This window comes from Ipomoea nil, unplaced genomic scaffold, assembly GCF_001879475.1.
Source record: "Ipomoea nil cultivar Tokyo-kokei standard unplaced genomic scaffold, Asagao_1.1 scaffold0688, whole genome shotgun sequence".
NCBI lineage: Eukaryota > Viridiplantae > Streptophyta > Magnoliopsida > Solanales > Convolvulaceae > Ipomoea > Ipomoea nil.
This window is the reverse complement of record NW_017617116.1, coordinates 2,971,808-2,994,474: the sequence shown is the minus strand read 5'-3', so window position 1 is coordinate 2,994,474 and position 22,667 is coordinate 2,971,808. Positions and strand designations below refer to the sequence as shown.

The 22,667-nt window shown below is 30.3% G+C and overlaps 1 long non-coding RNA gene across 1 annotated transcript; it reads right to left on the bottom strand.

The window, feature by feature from the left end:
- Nucleotides 1–128: 128 nt before the first annotated feature.
- LOC109175827 lies at nucleotides 129–9,198 on the bottom strand. Its single transcript, XR_002053318.1, has 3 exons — nucleotides 9,187–9,198; nucleotides 6,215–6,219; nucleotides 129–261 (listed from the first exon to the last, which is right to left on the bottom strand). It is a non-coding gene; the product is annotated as an uncharacterized LOC109175827 (long non-coding RNA).
- Between the last annotated feature and the right edge of the window lie 13,469 nt (nucleotides 9,199–22,667).

Here is a 22,667-nt window from a genome sequence, read left to right as displayed (position 1 = left end):
ATCGTATCATTGTTCATCCCTTGAGAAGTTGACGTTCGCGGCGGCTTACTCTAGACGGTTCACACTTCGAACTCTTCTCGACACCAGGTAGCCCTTTTTCGCTTTAGATAGCTTCACTCCGGTATCAAGCACCAGGTAGCCCCCTCCGCTAGGCCGGCACCGGATGAGTGGACGGCTTCACTCTGGATAGCTTTCACTCCGGACTCTTCTCGGTTCCCTTTGAACCTTATCAAGCACTGGGTAGCCCTCTTCTAGGTAACCCTTTCCCACCACACTCCAACCTCTCAACAAGAGCACCAAATGATATGGTACTCAAGCCAAGACCCTAACTCTACAAAAGCTAGCTCATGAGTGGAGGTTTAGTCCCAATTTAAGTACCACTTCACAATCTCTTGTGAAGCCGATGTGAGATCGTATCAGGCACCTTCTTAAAATATAAGGATCAATGGGTTATAATTGAAGGCTCTCATTTTGTTGAAGATCATGTTTGCTTTAATTATTTACAAATTAATTCTATTTGTACTACATTTGTATATATTTCACAATGAAACAAACAGAAAATCTAAAAATTGAAATGGGAATGAAGGCACAACGAAATGAATATGAAGGCTAATAGGCATGAACTAGATGCATTCAAAATTGGGGCTACTCTCAGCCAGCTTCGTATTCAATTTGTACATAATACTAAAGATTTGAATTTGAAGAGTAGTGGTAAATTATACTATAGACCATGGTTCACATTGTAACACCACGACGGCGTGATTTGGAGTCGCGGGCGGTGGGCGGAGTTGCTTAAGAAGATGACCATGGTTCCGATCCATGTATTTCTTTGTTCGTCAGAACACTGGCCGACTCGCGAACTGTCGAGGAAATGCAGAATTGCTATACAATCAAACGCAACAAATTGTTGAACCCAGATGAATTATTAGGTAGAGCAAAGTGCTGATAACGTGTTGAAAGAATATACAGAATAGACAAGGGAGAAAGGAGGATCATCTCTTCGTTTATCATCCATCATAGTACAATGATATATATACAAGATACAATAAAGACATACAATAATGAAGAATAAATACATCCGTTATAAACGTTACAAAGCTATTAATATTAATATCCACCATAAATCTATTTATAACACATTCAATATACTAAAAATAAACTTTCAATATACTAATAATGAATTTTATGTCAATGAACTATGATCCTTACTATAATGGTTGATATATTTTTAAGTGAGTATAATTTGATACCATATATTAAATTTGATAGAGCCATACGGCTTGGGTCCAAAGACAGTTGGGCCAAAGGGTGGGGCTTTAGGAACTAATTGATATTGGAGTCTAAAAGGTTGCATGGCTCAAGTTAATAAGCTGATACAAACCTTGGACTTGTAAGATTAGCTACTAGGGTGGCAATCAATTAATCCACTTTATCTGTTGTTGAAGTGAAAACAATAAAGTGAATAAACAATACATATTAGTAAAGTTGTTGAAGTGAAAACAATAAAGTGAATAAACAATACATATTAGTAAAGGGGGTTGGGTAGTGACACGACTTGGGATGATGACAAGTGGGTGAACAATGTTGATTGAGACATGAGAATCACTCATTTTTGGGAGAAAGATACTATAAAAGGGTGTCCTATCTTGTTCCGGCCCCCTTCTAACAACATCCTCATCGAGACTTGTAGTCCAGTGGTCTCTGACTAGTCCATCCTCCCAACCACAAGACCCGTGCTTGAACTCGATCTACAGATTGCTTGTCATTTGGATGGAAAGTCAAGTAAGGGGTCAAAGTCTTGGACCTTTGTGCTTTGCTTACATATTGTAGCCCAATTGTGAATATCATTTGAGCCCAACGTCCGTTAAATATTATTATTATTACCTTTTACCTGTCCAAAATATAATTTTGACAAAGTTTATGATGGGCTTAATCCCGTAAAATCGTTATTGGCTCTGTTTGAAGGAACTGCTATGAAAAGTACGTGTCCCTAAAATCTACCCAACTTTACACTCTTTTCTCAAATTAGCCGCGAAGTATAACTGAATGGTTGGATCAGAAAGCAAACATTCCAAGGACCTATGAGAACACCTCAGCCGACAGGGAAGGAGTCAGCTGTATTCCTGGGGTCTATTTCTCACGTAGAAGAAACTAGAGCTTCAACAGGCACCTTGACTGAAAAAGCACGTGTATCTTGAAAGCAGGATAAAGCCTAAGATTCCGACAAAAAGAAAAACTCAATAATTAAGTTGGACTAGCTCCAGGATCTAATCCAGACATAATAAATAAAAGCTTATGCAAGTAATAAACGGAACCGTGCACCAGGAGATGTTAACGCAGTTCGGAGCCTCACTCCTACCTCTGCGGGGCCGCTCACGTCAACCCAAATCCACTAGACAAATAACAGGAGTACAAAAAGAAGAGATAACATTACACTTGAAGTATAAACTATATCTATTCCAGAACCTACTCCAGCGATTACGTGGACTTGATGTGCAGGCTATCTTCTTCGCATCATGAACCCTTCGTGAGATCTTCTTCACCAGTGCACCACCGATCAGATATCCAACAAGATATATCAGAATAGAGAAAGCAGAAATCTTCTTAAAAAAACGTGAATTGAAATGCTAGACAAAGTAGCATTTTATAGAGGTACTTGAGATGCCTCCTTGATCTAAACTTGCGCATCTTATCACTCCTTATTTTCAGCTGCTCTTTTGATTTAAAGATCCCTGAGAATAGGGTCTTGACTAGAACCTTTTGACCGAGAACATCCTTTGCTGTCTTACCTCCTGGCACTAATCCAGTGAAACAAACCTTAACTAATTTTTTAGCCAATTAACTACTTTAAAAGGACAACTAATTCAAGCCAACATAGTAGGATCCAATGTGTAATATTTTTACACTTACATTGACATTTAGAGAGGACACTCCAGCTACAAAAACTAGCTAACCCGAGCCCCTGGGGAGTTGGGCCTAATGTCCAGTCATTAGCCTAACAGTAGTGGGGGGCACAGCCCAGCCTGACGCAGCAGACGGTCGTTGGCCCCAACGCTCAGGTAAAGTTGCTTCCTAAACAAACTGGGAGGAGGCCAACGAGAGAATGGTTAAGACCCTAGAGCATGGGAAGGCTCTTTGAAGAGACTTCGTAATGAGTCCAATAAGGCTACATGTAGGGAAGGTGGCAAAAGATCCATGACAGACTCGCATACATGGAAGGCGGTCTAAGAAGACTTCAATATTTTCTCCTAACTATCACGCAAGAGGAAATAAGGACTCTTATTACATGCCATGTAAGTAATGTGGTTGAATTATACTAGGAAAAATATCTTAATTATTACACATATTTTACTTATTTGATTGTTCAATTGCCCATATATAATTCAATTAAACAAAAACAATAAATTTCAGTGATTTTTAAATTTAATAGTTTTTGTTTTTTTTTATTACTATTAGTTTTTGTACGTTTTGCATACTACACTGATATTGCATTTTATGGGATTAAATTAATTTAATCTTGGGTACATTTAGGATAGCATACATGTCAAGTTAAATTATTAAATTAAATGTAATTATTTTAAAAATGTAGTGCACCATACTTGATAACCATAGTGCATTATAGTTATTGCTCCAAGTGCAAGGATGATCATATCTCAATATCATACAGCCGCCCTAAAAGAAGAAAGGACAATTAAGGGAAGTAGTGAGAAAATAGAATCACTATATGAAGTGAGGAAAGGTAAGATAAATGGATAATCGAGATGCCAATAAACAATAATGAGTTGTCAAGATAGATGAGTTCGCCTTTTATAAATTCGAATTTTATCTAAACTATTTTCATGAAAAGTATTTTTTAATTTTATATTTAAAGTCATGGATATCAAATTTACTCAGGATATATATATTTTGTTAGTGAAATATTGAAATTTTATAAATTGTAATATAACTATATAACTATATATATATATAGAACTAATTTCACTTTTGGTCCCACGACTTTAGAGGTTCTATCATTTTTGGTGCACAACTTTAAATTTTTTCAATTTTAGTGTCTAACTTTGTTATTTTTATCAATTTTGGTCCTTTCGACCAAATTGACTGCGAAATATTGCCAGATTTTACATTTCAGGGGCAAAATCGTCATCCAAAGGAAAGATATTCAATATCTAAACAAAAGAAAAATCATGTTAAGAGAAATATAAGAGTTTGGCAATCGTCGATGCTATAAATCTCATAGATCTGTGTCTAGCTTCTGTCCGTCTTCCCAATTATTCTCATCGATCAAACACCTATAGATATGATTTTAGAGTGATTTTGTTTAGATATTGAAGATGTTTCCTTGGGATGGCGATTTTACCCCTAAAAATATAAAATCCGGCAATATTTCGTCGTCAATTTGGTTGAAAGGACCAAAATTGATAAAAACAACAAAGTTAGGCACCAAAATTGAAAACTTTTAAAGTTGTGCACCAAAAGTGATAGATACTCTAAAGTCGTGGGACCAAAAGTGAAATTAATTCTATATATATATATATATATATATATATATATATATATATATATATATATATATATATATATATATATATATATATATATATATATATATATGCTTATTATAGAAAATTTTGTAATGTTGAAAAGATATTTCACCTATTACTATAAATTACTATAAATATAAATAGGAAGAGATTGTTACATTTTTGTTAACATGATTATAGTCATTTACAGAAAGTATCGACATTTAATAGGGTGTTTTTAAATTTATTTTGTAAATAGAGATTATTTTTGTCTTGTCATTCATTTGTCACCATTTTTACTGGCATTGCCACCTTATACATTATGTCGGACCATTACCGCAAGTTCTTCAATCTCCTGATGTATAGTATGTCAAATCATTAATCTTATGTCAATTTTCTGACCACATTATAATATATTCTACAAAATAAAATCTTAAAATGTTGTAAAAAATTTGAATTTTACTCATTTATATTACAACATTTAAAGATTTTATTTTATAAAATATGTGATGATGCATGTGGTTGTTAGTAATAATATAGTATATGGTTTATTTATCTGTGACTAGTATTATATTTGACTAGTCAATCCTATTGTACAGGAGCCTTTAGTGGTAGCTTTCTATAGGACTCCTCTGTGTAATATTGTTTCTGATTGAATGAGAATCCTGTTAGTTACCACTTTCGTCTTTTTGGTCTCATGTACCATATAATGTTACATATAAGAAATTGAAATATAAATAATAGTTAATAAAGAAACATATTATGTTACATATAAGAAATTGAAATATAAATATATAGTTAATAAATAAATAAAAGAATAGTCAAATTAATAAATAAAAGAATAGTCAAAGGAAAAGAGTTGTCATATAGATTAGATACAAAATATACAAATACATAGTCGTAAAAAAATGAGCATTTTTCGGAAATGCTCGGTAAGAGGGGGACTGTCTTTTTTTTTTTTTTTTCTGTTTTATGAAAAGGGAAATCTTGTTTACCCGGTCATTGTACATTTTGAATTAGGAATTTAGGAATTCGGTGTGTAATAAGTGGTCCTTACCCACATATGTATCTGATCATATACAAGAAATTGAATTACAATAATAAAAGAAAAAAGGAGGGTTTTCGATGCGAGATTTTAAAACATATCTCTCCGTATAATGTTACAGGAAAGTTGACATGATTGATGATATCATACTATACATTGGCGATTGAGGAATGAAGTGTCATAGTGTGTGAAGTACTGGCAGTGATAATGAGTAAAAAAAAAGGATGACATAGCGATGGCAAGGCTGGTGAAAACAACCCCTATTTGGTAAATAGCTTTAAAATACCCCTATTTCAAAACTAAGATTTAAAACTATTATATGTTTGTACTCTCCCCTACCCACCCCCCCCCCCCCCAAAAAAAAAAAAAAAAAAAAACTATTATGTTTGAAAGAATTTAAAAAAAAAAAACTTATTTTTTTGACATTGTAAAGTTTTCTCAATTATTGATATTATAATATTAAAAAATGTTATATTGCCAAAAGTTATAAGATAATAGTAGAATTCGTCCTTAAGTGTTGGTCATACTCACTTTTTGAGTTTTTGTCCCTAAACTATCATTGGCTTGCACTTTTCTCCCATTTACTAACAAAAGTTATGGACGAAATTTGTAATTATAGTATAGCTTAGGGACGAAAAGTGAACATGACCCAAACTTAGGAACGAATTCTACAATTATCCTATAACTTAGGGACGAAAAGTATAATTTTCTCTTTTATTTACAAAAATACAATATATATTTTTATTTGTAATAGTAGCTACAAGACTTTTTTTTTTTTTTTTTTTTGATATCGTAAAATTAAAATTTCTAATAATATTGTGATAAGGAGAAAGCTATGGTCATTGCGTGGCTACTCTTAGTGCGGTCAAAACTTCAAGTATTTGTTTAGTTCAAAACTAACATCATCCTTTAATTTTTTATTCATAAGAAGATTATATTCCAAATGTCTTCTAAGGAGTCATGGTGTAGTTTTCTTTTGCCGTCATCATGAATCAGTTTGCCGCATGATCGAGAACTTTATCTAATTGTTTTTTTTTTTTTTTTGGTTATATAATATAATATTTTTAAATAAATAAACTTTAGCTAATTTACCAATATAAGGGGAAAAGGGGTATATAATAAATTACTAATGTTTAATTGGAAAAGATAAAAAGAGAAATAAAAATTTCCCAATGACATAATGATCAATACAAATTTTTAAAAGTGATATCATGGTAGGCTTACTCGACATTATTAATTACTAATCTTAAATTATTTGGCCTTAGATGTAGTAGAAAATTATTCAAGAAAAACCTTAGTCACTACTCTTGAGTGTGCACTGAATAACATTCTTGATGGTGATTCTAAAAGTATGTGTATTTTGATATATCGATATAAAAGAGTTATCATTTTAGATTTAATAGTGAACACATTATGAAGAGTACCACTCATGTTTCGAGTAACCATTTTAACTCATGAAGTTTTATCACACTAATATATATGATACCTAAACAAACTAAAATATGTACTCTTTACTACAATGCTACATTTATCTAAAATAATTTTTTAAAAAATGTAAGAGTATTTTTGTCATATCAACTATATTGAGAAATGAAAGAATATAATTTTATTAACAAAAAAAATATTAAAAGTGTTGTAATAATTTTGGTAATATTATTTGATTTTACTTTTAAAAAAGTAATTGAATTTTAGAGGAAATTCACCAACTAATTGTGTGCATGCTTTTTATTTTATTTTATTTTTATTTTAGCACGATATATAACAAGAATATATATTTGCCACTGGAAAAGTAGACAAACGAATTTTATATTGTCCTCTTAATGCATTGCACGTCAAAAGTAGATATTCCATGACTTCCAATGAAAAGTGTGATAATTAGTTGATTAGCCTAAACTTTAAAAAATTGGAAAAACAAAACAGAAAGTGATATCATGTCCATGAATGCTAAAAGAGAATGGATGACATAATAAAAAAGTCGTATTTTAGTTTGTGCTACTTTCTTTTAGTGTTTAATTTGAATTTTGGGTGTGGAGTTTATGGGCTCCTTTCGGTGGGTTAGGATGTTAGGTAGGCTACTAAGAACCACCTTTAAAAAAAATTCAAAATGATAATTATCATATAATTAAGTATAGGCTAATTGTTGAGCATTGACTTGGTGGTCAAATCTAGCATTATATTATATCATTGAAATATGACGTTGATGGCTACATAAGTATAAGAAAATAAATTTATGTTTTTGCTATTAAAACTTTTGACGTAATGGTAAGTGATTGACTTGACAATTCGTATCAGAGTAAGGTCATAGGCAAGTATGTGGTATAGTTGAGGAGGGATGACAATTCAATCTGACCCTAATGAGAAAACTGGGGAAATATGGACGGGGTCGGGGACCGAGGGATGAATTCGGGGGCAGGGACGAGGACTCCATTCCCCACCCATGCACTGCCCTATTGCCATCCCTAGGTGCAGTGTGCAAGTAACAACAATATAAAGTGTGTTGCACCTTTAATACTATAGTGTGCAAGTATGTAATTAATACATTCACATTTGATGCAATTAATAATAACGTTAGGTGCACTTAATATTGTTGTACTCTATGATGTTGTTAAGTGCACTCCATATTGTTATTACTTGCACTTAAAGTTCAAGTTATTTGAGAAAATGTCATCGCGTTTTTTTTCTTTTTCACTACTTTAAAGCCGTTAGATCTTTCTAGATGAACAACTCAACTGGTTCCTAATCCTTTCCTACACGTCCGTTCTTATTTGGGTATTGATGAAATGGTACACCTAATTTATAATATATGTTCAACACATGCAGATTAAAAAAAAAAAAAAAAAACTATGCCTATTATCATTGTCTTTTTGGGAAAGGAAGATTTGGTTCTGTTTTTGAAGGTGCACTGCGCCAATGCACTAAAATTGCAGTGAAGCACACCAAGAGATCAGACTAGATCAAATCAAGAATTCATTTATGACAGATGTGACAACAAGAGGAAGCATGGATCACACCAATTAATAGGTTTTGTGTTACAAAAACTATGCTTAGGGTACTATCCAGTGATGGTACTTCCCTCTAAAATTGTTATTGCATCAGTTAATCCAACATTTATGCCACAGGTCATAGTTATGCATTCTTGAAATATTTACTTTTATGAAAAATTTAATAATCTTGCATTGATATATGTCAGGATACCGAATAATACTTTAATAAATTTTGAAAAACTAATTTAAAAATACATATTGAGCATTGGATTATTCACGCAGTGCACATGTGGTAACTAGTAACATATATATAAGTGAGGTAACTAGTAACATATATAAGTGAGAATAAATAAACATTCTTCCAAAAAAGTGCCTTTATTGCTCTTATATATTAAGAAGAAGAAAAAAAAAAAAAGTACAAAGGATGTGATGCAATAACGTACGACATTTTGAGATGTGTACGTATATATACAACTACAAGGACAAATTTATTTCATACTTCCACTCTCTTTATGACTTTCAGTTTACATACATGTTGACAAATGTAACATGCGTAACATTTTAGAATTTTATTTTTAATACAACATTTTAGAATTTTAGTACCTCTATTATATTCTCCAAGGTGGATTCTCAATACCAAAACATAATTATTGAATCAATCAAGTGTGAAGGGCATTTTGAAGATGAGCCATATATTTTTAGTGCACGCACCATGATATGTACTTATCCAAAATTTTCTTCCCACAAATGCTAGAACAATAATAACTATAATCAAAATTTTCTTCCCACAAACCACTACGTGTGCTTATCCAACTAGCTTATTCTTTACCTAATATTCAGCATTTCAGTGACACCCATTATTTGTACAATAAGGGTCCGTTTGGAAAGCTGGAAAATGACTTCTGGAAAATGTTTTCTGGAAAATGAGTCATTTTCCGGAAAACATTTTCCTTTCCAGTGTTTGGTTGCATTCTGGAAAACTGTTTTTGTGTGTTTGGTTCATTTTCTGGAAAATGAGTAGAATTGTATAATTAAACATTTTAATTATTTTATTTAGAATATTACAACATGTATAATAATATATAATAATATAATAATAATTTTAAATATAATAAAATAATAACTAATAATATATCAAAAATATTATGGTGGTGGTGGTGGTGTAGTGGTAGTGGTGTTATTTGTTATATAATAATAATAATAATAATAATAATAATAATAATAATATAAATAATAATAATAATAATAATAATAATAATAATAATAATAATAATAATAATAATAATAATAATAATAATAACTGGTAGTGGTATGACAGTGGTGGCAGTGGTGGTAGTGTGGTGGCGATGGTTGTAATGGTATGGTGGTGGTGGTGGTGGCGGCGACAGTGGTTGCGGTGGTATGGTGGTGGTGGTGGTGGTGGTGGCGGTGGTATGGTCGTGGTGGTGGCGGCGGTGGTGTGATGGTGGTGGTGGTTGCGGTGGTATGGTGGTGGTGGCGGCAACGGTGGTATGGTGATGGTGGTGGCGGCGACGGTGGTTACGGTGGTATGGTGGTGGTGGTGGCGGCGGCGGTATGGTGGTGGTGGTGGCGGTGACGATGGTTGCGGTGGTATGGTGGTGGCGGTGACGATGGTTGCGGTGGTATGGTGGCGGCGGCGACGGTGGTGGTAGTGGTGGTGGTGGCGGCGACAGTGGTTGCGGTGGTATGGTGGTGGTGGTGGTTGCGGTGGTATGGTGGTGGTGGCGGCAACAGTGGTATGGTGGTGGTGACGACAGCGGTGGTATGGTGTTGGTGGTGGTAGTGGTTGCGGTGGTATGGTGTTGGTGGTGGTAGTGGTTGCGGTGGTATGGTGTTGGTGGTGGTAGTGGTGGTGGTGTGGTGGCGGTGGTTGCGGTGGTATAGTGGTGGTGGCGGCGGCAGTAGTGGTGGTGATGGTGGTAGTGGTATGGTGTTGATGATGTTGGTGGTGGTGTGATGTTGGTGTAAAAGTTGGAAAATGACTTCCCCCCAAAAAAAGGGGAAGTCATTTTCCTCCAAAACAAGCCTATTTTCCAAAGTCAACGGAAAATGATTTCCGTTGACTTGATTTTCCAGGCACATCCAAACACTGAAAACTTGGAAAATGATTTCCAGAACTCATTTTCCAGGTTTCCAAACACACCCTAAGTTTAATAATGCGTTTTAATTAAATCCCCCACAATTACCAATTTTCATATTTGTTGGTATATATATACACTAGAATCCGATGTTACTTAATTTTAGGGACGTTAATTTGGTTCAAGAAAATTACATCATCTTGTATATATCATTTCCAAAAAGGTTGTGGGAAGATGTAAATCATGGTAACTCAACCCCTTATTTGGAGAGGTTGTTCTGACAATGCCGCTGGTGAGACTTGATCTCTGGTTATTCTTCTCAAATTTCACTCCTATGACCAACCGATTCCCAAACATTATCTTGTATATAGTCTTACCCCAAATCTTGTATATATTCTGATGATATTAATTGAAGTGACTTCCATTCATCGTATCACTATAAATTGATTGATCCCACCACTAATTAAAAAAAAGAAATTTAGTTAATAATCAAATACTGAAAAGTTCTATAAGATAATGTCACGTCAAAAAGGAAAGATTAGAAGAGAATGAAATATAAGAATGGTATGTAGCATTACTTTATTGATGTATTACAACTATAATAATGAACATTTGTTATCAAAGTAATGAATACTACTGTGATTTGATGCGCATTGACTCTGTTGGTTTGAGCTTATAGCTTATTTTAAGCTATAAATAAGCTATATAAATTATGTTTGGTAAAACATGGAAAGTTTAAAATAATAATTTATTTTGAAATGCTATACAAGTAGCGTTTCAAAATAAGCTTATGACCCCTTTTAAACCTTTTTTTAATATATATTTATTAATTTACAAAAGTGGCACCATCTACCGTTAATTAATCAAAATTCTAATGTCTTAGTTTATCCTTTTATGTCTTTTTACACTTATTAACTAAATTTAATAATTAATTTTACCAAACACTTTAATTTCAATTAGTTTACTTATTAACTACTAGCTTTTTAGCTTTCAACTAACACGTGTCAAATATAGCTATTATTTCAAATGCTACGTACTAAAGAATATTTTTGTTGCGGATATGTGTTATAGTAGTGATAATATTTGTGCATTATAACCGTGATAAGTAATTGTAACATGCATGGCACCTATCCTAGGAATCCAATATCACTTTTTTAGTACACTTTAATTTATCAATAATACTTTTAGTACACTTTAATTTATCAATATTCAATAATTCTGTCAATCCTAATTGAGATAAGCTAGATTCAAATATGAGACGTAGGGATCCAATAACACTTGTACGTTTAATTAATATATTACATTGTTTGAAAATCTTATATTATTTAATGAAATTTTAAATGCTCTTAATTATTTAAAATAATTTTGTAATTCATATTTTGTTAGATTTTTTAAATATTTCTTTTCACCCAAAATTTTGAGATAACTAGTTATAAACACACACGGTGTGAGATTATTGAGAAATGATCAATGAAAATGAAAATAGTAAAAATATATGATTGAAACACATAAATTTTACAGTTATTAGAAGATGCATGTAATTTTAATTTTTTTATGTTTTGAAATATTATTATTTCACATAAATTTCTAAAAAATATATATATTGAGCTTAGTATGTATTGTGTTTCAAAATGATTATATTTTTGACAAATGCAAATAGTTTTCCTTTGATTTTTTTTTTGTTCTAATTAGAATTTTAACATCGATATCATAATAAATGAAATGAAAGTCAACATAATTTTTTAAATGAATTTTAAACTAAAAAAGGTTAAAATAAAATAAAAGCTAAATTTTTAAATTTTAAATATGAAATTATATTAAAATAGATACACGTTGTTCATTGATTCAAAATTATTAATAAGTTAAACTATCTAAAAACTATGCATGTGTTTGTATATTTTACATTGTGAGGTTACGTTAGAATTGGTAAAAGAGAAAATATTGATGGTATAATTTGTAAGAATATATAAATGTACAACACAAAACACATGAAAGAAAAATATTCAATACCACTTATATCACTACCAAAATCTTCATTTTATTTTGAGTAATACTAACTCTGTTACAATTTAGTATCTATTTATAACTACTTTTTCAATCTACCGAAGCATAAAGAATCAATACTGCCTCGGCGCCTCCACTGGGGATCGAACCCCTGACCTCCCATTTGGGAGAGTCACTTTCAAAATCTTCATTCTAATTAAAGACTAATATTAATGGAAATGTCCAAATAAAAAATGTGAAGAGAAATTTTATTTAAAAAAACTAGTATTTGAACTCGTGCGATGCACGAAATGGATTTGTTGTAATATATTAAGAATATATGAATCGATATGTAATTATTTAAATTAGAACATCAAATATTATATAGTATAATTAAAGATATGGTTTGGATCGTTTATATATTTTGATGTTATCATTGCTTGAATTTGTGCAAATAATTGCTCAAATTAATAGTGCAGTTAATATCTAGATGTACACATGCGGTGCTATAACTTTGAAGATTTTATTTATCATTGTTTAGTATTTTCATACATTAGGCAAATATGCTCGTTCTCTAACAACTCAGTTATAGAAATGAATTGCTATCCTTATTCTTTTGTATGGAAGATATATTTTTTTGTCTAGATATATAGCAATTTTTTTTAACACAAATAACCAAAAAAATGAAAAAGGAAGAAAGACTTTGATGCAATATACTTACAACATATTTTCATTCTAGTTAAGAATTATCATTTTTTTACTCGATCTTATTAAAGTTTAAATTAGTGGTAGAGATTAGAGATATACTATGCAATATTTAAGTGAATAGTGATATAGATTAGAGATATACTCCGTAATATTTATGAGAACTTATTAACTTGGAGAACACATAACATAGCAATGATATTGATATATGACAACTATAATTAACATTTACTTTCAAAGTAATGAATACTACTTGATTTGACGTGCATTAATTCAAATGCAACGAATATAATTATATTGTGATAAATTCATTATTTGTGCATTACAACCACAATAAACCATGACAAATACCATAATTAACTAGAATTGACTTTCAAAAAAACTAGCTAGAATTGACTTTCAAAAAAAAACTAGCTAGAATTGAATTTGGGGAAAATTATAATTTATGCCCCTCACAAATATGTCAATTATAAATGTTACTTTTGAATTATTAGTGGTGTAAATATTGTCCCTCAATATTCAAAAAGTGACATATATTGCCCCTCCCCTAATAGGAAGAAGGAGAAATATTGTTGTCAGCGAAAGGAGAACACACGAAGAAAGAAAAATGGACAAAAAAAAATGTGGTCTTTAAAAAGGAAAAAAGATGGATAACCACATTTACACCATTAATAATTCAGGAGGGGCAATATATGTCACGTTTTAAAAATTGAGGGACAATATTTACACCACTAATAATTCAGGAGCGACAGATAATTGACATATTTGTGAGGGGCATAAATTACAATTTTTCATTGAATTTATGTACATGATTATATGTTCAACAATAAATATTTTAAAATATCACAAGTAATTACTCTTTATATCAATTTGTAAATAATGATTGATGAATAAATTATGATTTTGTTTTTTAAAACACTAGTAGCACGGAAAATATGTTATAAAAATATATCATATATGAGGTTTATTCATATACAAAAATTTTGTTATTTAATAATTATGTGTGAATTGCTATGATAAAATTATGAACATAAATATATTTACAATTAAAATAAGAATTGATATTTAAGGTGGGTGATTACTACAAATCTTAAACTATATTAAAAATTTAGTACATAGTATTTAATATTACAAATTTTTAATAACTTAGTAAACTACAATAGTAATTGAATTACAATTTTCAGAGTCACCACGGATCAAAATTTTTAGACCTTTGAGATTTCTAACTCTAGATGTAACAACATACAATTGACCTCAAAAGACCAAACAATTATTTTATAAATTTAAATGACTATTAATCATCATCACCATTTTCTAAATAATAATATAGAAGATCCAAACAATTAAAGAATACAATAATAATAATAATAATAATAATAATAATAATAATAATAATAATAATAAGGATAGAGATAATAATTATAACAATAATTGCTCACCAAAATAATAATTGTAACAATAATTGCTCACTGATAGTCATATACTTTGTTGTTCACCGAGCTTAGCACGAAGTCTAGCGGTCGGTCTTATCTTGTCTACGCATCAGATATAATACCCGCTCGGTACCGAGCGGGTTGTGTCGGTTGGCACGTACCACTCGATCTGCCCCGGCCATGAACACGTGTAGTATTATCACACCAGGAGTACGTGTAAGCGTTCTTTTGAAGCAGAGTGACATGTGTAAGGTCTTCCTCGGTTAGAACGCCCTTAGTTGCATGAAAACCACTTGTCCAACATGCCGGGGGTTCAGAAGCAGCCCCTTGTCCCTATAAATACCTGCATTTGTTGTGGGTAGAGGGGACTTTTTTAGACTTCGAGATAGGGACGGATCTAGCCGACCCATTGTCCCTCTTCCCGACCTCTGAGAGCTGATTACCTAGCAGTACAACACACAATACCGTATTTACACTATCACTCACCAAACCATATAGTTATATTATAGTTAAGATAAGAGGGGCGTGATTATGTACCCCAAAAAAGCTCATAACCTTACTCTATAATAGTCCTCAACCAGATCTTATCACCGTTATCGTTCTTAAGAGTTAAGAATCTGAATCCTACTGGGTTCTTAAGCACACCAAACCTCTCTCTTGCAAGAGAAAACTTGGCAAGTTTATCTATCATCAATTGCTTTGATTTACGAGAAGGTTCACAATCGCTAGCTGAAATGCACTCTAAGTGAAGTTCGATCGACTTGTGATCCTAACCAGCAAAAGATTGTAAAGAGATAAATCAACCTAGGTTACTCATAATTGAACAGCTCAAATAAAAAAGATCAAAAACAGCTCTCATAAAAAATCGAACTTAAAAGTGTGATTACCAAACTAATTATCTAATTAACTCGATCAACAACTATGTTTTGCTCCAGTGGATGTACTCTAAATAAAACTTCCCACCCGGGATTAATCAAACGGTTACCTTGATGAAGAATATGAGTAAATTATCATTAAATTAATTAAATAGTATGAGTAAGATACCCCATCACAGAGTGGCAGGTGGGAACACAAAGACGTACTGAAGAAACACACTGATATAAATAGCTGAGAGATGGAGCCCATGACCAAATTTGTCAGTGGGAATACTCCCCAAAATGATCTCTCTCATTCCAGTGTTGACTAAAGATTCTCCACTAGCTAAGTCATGGAAAATGATGATGATTTGAAGAATGTAAATGTTGGCAACTAATTAATTTGGAGCCATATGTTTGTTACTTATTTAATTATGAAGAAAGTGATTGCATTCCATCAAAGAAAAATTCCACAAACTATTTTTAAAACCAATTAACAAGTAAAGTGACTTGTAAAAAACTAAAAATACAAGACTCCCTGCGTGGATAGAGACCCCAAAGTGGATGACTGACTCATGGAGTCATCCTTTTTGAATAAACACTGCATTTATATGGTCTCTCTTGGCTTGTGCAACAACTAACTCTAAAATGGAGTGTTTGATAAATAACTATTAGCTGATTGTGTTAGTGAGTTTGACTAGTTGATATCATTAGTTGATTGTAGAAAAGTGTTTGGTAAATTAACTGTTAGTTGATATGTAATTACATGCAAATGACTTTCTTAAAAAGCTGATAAAAAAAGCTACTTTAATTTGGGCAACTTTTTAAATTTTAGCATTTTGAAACAATAAGTTATTGCAAAATGCTAATTAATCAAACACTTATATTGATTGTTTAACCAAGCTAAACAGTTGGTTAAATAAACTAAAATTGACTGATAAACTAATTATGTTACTAAACAGGGTTATGATGTTGCAAAAACTATGATTAAGTTTATCATTTTCATTAATTTTAATTTAATGGGATAATCTAACAGTACCCGGCCCCCTCAAGTCCTTGCTTGGCTAGTTGGCACGTCGTTGCAGTCAAAATCGTCTAATGTGAAGTACGTTTATTTGAAAAATTCAATTCAACTTTATATCAAATGATTTTTCACAGTCTGATGATGAGAATCACAGCTCATTATTTTTACATATGTACAATAAATTATTGGGGGCTTGGGGGTGGGTGGAGGGTGCATTGTTAAATGCACAAGTCTTGCTTTGTTAGTTGTTGTGGTGAAAGCCATCTATCTTGAAGTCTATCTAAAAAGAATAAATGGGTTCTAACTTCTATGTCAACTGATTTATTGTTGAAGTTTAATATTGTTGTAAGACTGACTATATCGTGTAACGGGTCAAGTTAATATGAAAATTTAATATTTATACTGAAAAGTGTAATACTAATCAGGAATATAGTGCTGGTTATTTATAAGAAAAAATGTTATCGGTATAAGTATTATATTTTATCTTAACTCAACTTGTCTTATTGACAAGGATCCATGAGATAGTCCCACACAAGTTTTACTTTGCTTGTTGTATTTGTATAATAAGTTATTGGAATATGGATGAAATGGGCTTTTAAGGCCATCTCCAAGTAGTACCAAAATGGCAAATCCGCAAAGGAATTCCACCATTCCACTAAAAAACTTGCTCCAATTAGCGGTATTTTTTTACGCCAAACGGCAAATAATTTGCTGTTGATGAACAATGTTGCATCATATATCGCACAACACTATTCATCCGCGGCAAAGATAAGAGGGGGAAAAAATTAACCCTTTTGCCCTTACTTCTTATTATAATTCTAAATGTATCATTTATTTGTTTTATATCTATTTTTATATTTTATTAAATATTTATATTTAAAGTTTGTATTATTAAATATAAATTATACCACTTTAAAGATTTCATTGAGACGATTAAAACAAGACTAATATTGAATAAATATTAATTAAAATTTCAAATACATAGAACATAACTCGAACATAATAAAAATTAAAATACATACGAAATAATAATTTCAATAATTAAATATACTAGATGTTTTATGCTATATTATTATTGTGGAATCAACTAAAATTTTAAAAATTTTGTTAAATTCGTTTTTTTTTTAAATTAATGTTATGAAAAAAATAATGTTAATAAAAATTATTATTTACATGTTATATTTTATATTAAACTAATTAAGTTCGAATTAAATTATATTAAACTAATTAAATTCGAACTAATAAGTGAGAAATCAAATTATTTTATTGTAGAAATTTAGTGTTCTGGTGTAATGGGTTAGAGATGAATAAAATTTGGTGTGAGAATATGTTGAGAATATTTATTTTGATGTGACATTTGGTGGAGAAATTTGATGTTTTGGTGTAATGTGGGTTAGAGATGCTCTAAGTTATTCTGGGAACAAATTAAGTCACCAAACTGTAAAAAGTTTCCATTATACACTCAAACTGGTAAAAGCGTGCAATTAAAATGTTTAACGGATAGTAACTTGTTAAACATTTTTTTTTCTTTTATCTTGCGTGGTTGGCCCTGGTTCGAAATGACGCCGTTTTATTTAAGTGTTAATTAGTTATTAGTGTGTCATATTTAATAATATCATTCTATACTATGTTCATAATATTTGTTCTATGTATCTATAAACCTAAACCTTAATGTTTATAAACACTAAACTAAATATACATTATATGTAATTCCATTCAATTTATAATAGGTTCATAATGTTTTTTCTATATGTTAACAAAAACAATATTTAATGTATATAAACATTAACTTGTATTATTCCTATAAGCATGAGGTTGAAGTTTCAATTATACAGAGCACTCAACTTGTAAAATAGTGCAATTAAAATGTTTAACCGATAGTAACCTATATTATTCCTATAAGCATGAGGTTGAAGGTTTGATCCCACCCATGTAAATGGCTAAAACCATTTGGTCAATCCCTTCGTTGAGATGGCGAATTAGTCTTCTAGCTATCGGCTAAGGATACCCTCGGGCAACCAACAAAAAAAAAAAAAAAAGATAGTAACTTATTAAATTTACTTATTGGATGACATTGTCTTCTTTCAGTCATCTTCTTTACCGATAGCTTCATCTCGTCTTCTTTCAGAGCAAGAAGAAGACGAGATTACGAAGAATACAAATCTTTCGCAATGTCTCAACTTTTAACGTTAGAGAAAAAAAATAAAAGGGTTTGGAATTTTGCAGCTTTCATTGTCAAATAAACAAAGGAATATTTTTTTTTAGGAAATTAAAATAAAAAAAGCAAAAAGATTTTAAAATAAGAAATATTGTGCCAAATAATCATCAAATTTAAATGAAAAATAATGACGTTAATGCCATGTCAACATTACATAATATTTATAGAATTATTATAGGTTAAAATTAAGGCAAAAGAATTTTTTTTTTTTTTGAAAATTAAGGCAAAAGAATTTAATTGCAAGTCTTTTTGTGAGTTTGGATATGAAATTTTATATATATATTAATAATTAGGTGCCTAATTAATTATTATTTCGTAATAATTTTAATAATTTATTTGATCTTTATTCCTAAATTATCTAGTGTGCAAACTTCTAATACCAACTGCCTTCATAAATTTGACACGTGCATGTGGAGAAGGGTATTCAATTATTCATAGAGTTCAAAATTTGTATAAATTTATGCGACATTATCTAATTAATTTGTGATAAAATCTTTTAATGCATAAATAATTATTTGATAAGAAAAGTTTACATATATATATATATATATATATATATATATATATATATATATATATATATATATATATATATATATATATATATTTGATTAAAAGGAGGGGTTACCCAAACAACACTAGCTATTGCCATTCCCCCTATCACAAGGGATTCATCTCGGGAACAGAAAAGTTTATATTTAATATTTATTATTACAATTCTCATCATTATTTTATATAATTAAGCTTGGAAAAAAATAACAATTTCCTAATATAATTATCCCAAATGGACTTCTGCTATGGATAATTAAGTTTGACTTCAACTATTTATAATTTAATTTTTTACAGTATTTAATTTTAATCTAATGAATAAAATTTATATATTTAAAAATTACATTAAAATTTATATTAAACACAAAAACTCAAATTTGAAAATGATAAAATCATTAAAGAAAATAAGAAAAACAATAAAAGAGTTATGTGGGCAATAAATATATATACTCTTCCCTCTCCCAAAAGGTTGAATCCCTAACCCCGGCTCGACAGAGCATTTGGGAGGATGTAAATCACGGTGACTCAACGGGCACAAAGAATCATCTACCCACTTTGAACATAATTTCTATACTGTCGCCACCGAAGTTTGAACTTTGATCTCTTCTCCCAAATACTGTCGATGAAACCATTGAACTAAGCCCGTGTGGGCTAAATATATATACTGACATAAAACAGGGATCGAAAGAGAATCATATAAAAAAGAATAAATGCATATGGAAAATGCTTTCCACCCCTATAATTATCGCTCTCGAATTTAACAAAAAAAAAATTATTTTTCTGAATTATTAGTGAGCTGATTGATTTTATTGTGAGTTATTAAAAATTTACATATCTTTTTCATATCTAATAAAAAAATGACACATGAGTAACAAATGGTGCTACATGCATATATATAAATTTGCACAATCATATATAGGCTATGTTTGACAAACCTAGCTGAAAATGTAGCTGAAAGCTGAAAAGTTATAAGCTAGAAGCTGAAAAGTTATAAGCTAGAAGCTGAAAACTGAAGAGTTGTTAACTAGTTCATTATGCTTAAAAGTGTTTGGTAAAAGTAACATTTTAATAAGATGATAAATGTAAAAAGACTAAAAATGACATTTTCATAAAATTTAAATGATGTGATTATTATATTGTGTTTATATTATTAAATATATGAGATATATTTAATTTATATAAAAAAAAGTTTCTGGTTTTATAATATATATGAGATGTATATTAAATTAAAACAAAAGAAAAAAAAATATTAATTGGTAAGGGTAAACAATGTCATTTATTTATGAACGAACGATTAGAGTTAGAATTTTAAGGAGTTGTTAGGTGGTGAAGAGTTACCAAAATATAAGAGAAGAAAAATACCAAAGGGTTTTAATTGGAAGGGATAAAAGATGTCATTTATTTAAAATAATAAGGATAAAGATGAAAAAAAGTTAAGAAGCTCCTAGCTTATTTTTGAAACGCTACCTAAAGTAGTTTTTTAAAATAAACTCTTATTTTAAGCTACTAGCTTATTTTGGAAATATTATCAAACAGAACTTATAGCTTATTAGTAACTTAAAATAAGTTATAAGTTCATAAATAAGCTCTGCGAAACAAAGCCATAGTTTCACTTGATGATGACTACATAGTGATGAAGTTGACATTTTTTATCAAAAAAATTAATAATTTTATATGATTATGTGAGAATAACATTTTTCTAGTCTAAAGAATATATGCCGGAATTATTTAAGTCAAACTTTTCATACTTATTCTAAACATACCTTTTCGTTTTTACCTCGATTATCTGTTATGCTAGGACACTCTTAAGTCTTACGTCTCCTTCTTCGAGTCTTCGATTTTTGTCTCTTTTTCCTATTATTTACTTTTACCACTCCCCTTTTCCCTACTCCAATTCAATAATTGCTTTTCCAATTAATAATTTATTATCGCTTTAGGTGTCTTTAGCTTATACGCATGCTCTCTTTTTAATATTAAAAATTTCCAATTGAACTAAAGTACGGCACGTTGCTTGTAAAATACATAATAATAATATATTAAAATCGACTAACATAAATATTTAATGTTTTCAAAATAAACCTTATTTTTTCAAAAAATGATTTTTTTTAACAATAATAAATATAAATGTATTAAATCTTACTTACTCAATCTTTTTTACTCCTTTAATTTATTAATTACTTATTTTTTACTTGATATTGTTTGATTATGATTTCACATCTTAACATTATTCTCATAACACATAAAATGAAATTTTATAGTTATAATTATAAATTTGTTTATATATTTACATACATTTAATTTCTTCCTTTAAAAAAGAAAAGTCTCATCTTACATTTACACTCTTAATTAAAGTGATTTATTGTTGTGCAGCCAAGTAAGAATATAATGGTCTAATTCCATACTTTTCCAATTAGAAAGCAAGTCCCTGCAAGTGGTCATCACTTGTCATTTATCATCTACTCCAAACATTATGATTTTTGTCATAACCTACCAAAAGTCAAAACACGCACAAATTTCTTCCATACGGAGTAGACTACTTAAATTGTCTATTTATGTCGTCTTTCTCGATATAATTGACATGTATTTATTATTTTATTTTATACAATAGGAGTGAAAAGCATTAATTATATATAAAATATCATAATAATTAACGCACAATCATTTTTATTAAATTTGTATAAGATATAGGAGTGTATAGTATGATATATGCCATGGAAGAGTGAATGTGATGCAATTGTAATGTTACACCATGGACCACCTTTGTCCACCTTGGTCCAAAAATTACGTTGCAGTTAATATATTATCTGGTTAATAAATTATGTGCTTGTAAATAAATTGAAGGCATAAAATTTGTTAAGTATATACACATAATATTTTAATTGCATACACAATTAACTGCTTCAGACATATAATATGTAGTGCAGTTAATATATTATGTGTATGTAGTTAACATATTATGTGCCTTCAATTTATCTGTGAACTGTAGACATAATATGAATATCATTTTGGATCAAGGTTCACAATGTAAAGTGGACCCTGATTTATGATATAACTTGCGGATGTGATGAAAAAGGCCCTACCAAGTCTATACTCTATAATTAATTGAATGGTGTGAGCAGTCAGTATTATTTGAGTAATACTATTCAACCATATACGATTTCGCTTTATGCATTACGTAAGTACTACAATTATTTAAACTCCGTGCTAAAATTCTCAAGCTGTTATATATATATATATATATATATATATATAT